Below are 1,407 nucleotides of genomic sequence, written 5' to 3'. Positions count from 1 at the left end.
GTAATGAACTTCCTGAGTACAAGGGTCTTGGGGATACATTAATACATCATCCTTCTCAATACTGTCCAATACTTAATCTTTTAACTGACCCAAATTAGACATTGTTTACTACTACTGTGTCTCCTTTAAAAACTACAAAGTCTTGTTAAGTTTGATTTGGTGTAGTCTTTTCTAAAATTCTGTGACACTTATTTTACAAATACACAGACTAAACCCATCTAGGAAATCGAGTGGTAAGGCTTAAAATGAAGTTTCATCAGTCGTATGAATTGATTGTTTGCAAATCCTATATAGACTACAGGCCATTAAGGAAAGAGACTGGAGAGGTCGCTTCCATTCCCTGCGCATAATGCCAGTCTTCACCACCTGCATTTTGGGATCTCTGCAATAACCATACGGGTTACCGTCTCTAATCCAACCCACATGCTGCAGCTTAAGTGACTTCAGCCAAGCGCTTTCTAGTAACTTTCCAAATTGCTGACCACAGAGCAAACGCCACGTTCCTCCGCATGGTTCACAAGCTCGTTCACTTCAGGTCCCTCCCTTGCTTTTGACATTCACTCAAACTATAAACTTCATTCAGCTCCATCCAGCTGTATGCTTACATTACTACCCTAGCCTGTCGCACTCTGTGCCTTTATAAAGGATGCTAATTCTAAGTGAGACTTGAATGTCACTGAGAAATCTTCCTGGACTCCCTCAGGCAGGAAGGTGCCCACCGCCCTCCCGTGTACGCTCACGGCCTCGGTAGTACAAGCGGCCTGGTATTGCTAGTCAACACATGGTTCAAATTTAACTCACTGTGTGGCTCACATCTTGGCTTCTTCACTTGGTTAGGTTGCTAGCACTTGTCTGACAGGGTTGTGAGATCCCTAAAGCCACTCCCCAGTGCTTACTGCAAGAGCTCCAAAAATGCTCTCTTCATTTTTACATAAGCCTTTGTGCAGGACGCCAGGAACACACCTAGACGGCGAAGAGGGTACGGCTCCTTTGCTATGATGAGAAGAGGCTCACAGGGCAGCAGAAGCGAGCCTCGCAGAAGCAGCGCTATGGAAAGATTCCCCACTCGGTAGCTTGCTTCTGAGGGAATGGTCAACAACATATACAAGCGATACAATATAATTTCTAAAAGGTTTTATGAGTATAGACTAAAAATGGACAAATAACACCTTCTAGGAACGGGCATAAGATAAACTATGAGGTAATATTTGAAGATAATTAAAGGCAGAAATAGTCTGTTTCAAGTATTGGTCATAACTTTCACATGAGGTATTATTTAAAGGAATGAGCAATCAGTAGCAGATACTGAGTTTCAACTAAATTCATACAAAATGTTCTTCATATTAGCTCTAGGACACACACAAAATTAACGCTTATCCAAGAATTAAATAAAACATATAAACTATC

The sequence above is a fragment of the Camelus dromedarius genome, chromosome 13, assembly GCF_036321535.1.
Source record: "Camelus dromedarius isolate mCamDro1 chromosome 13, mCamDro1.pat, whole genome shotgun sequence".
Lineage (NCBI taxonomy): Eukaryota > Metazoa > Chordata > Mammalia > Artiodactyla > Camelidae > Camelus > Camelus dromedarius.
The sequence above is the reverse complement of the archived record's forward strand: the minus strand, read 5'-3'. Positions refer to the sequence as shown.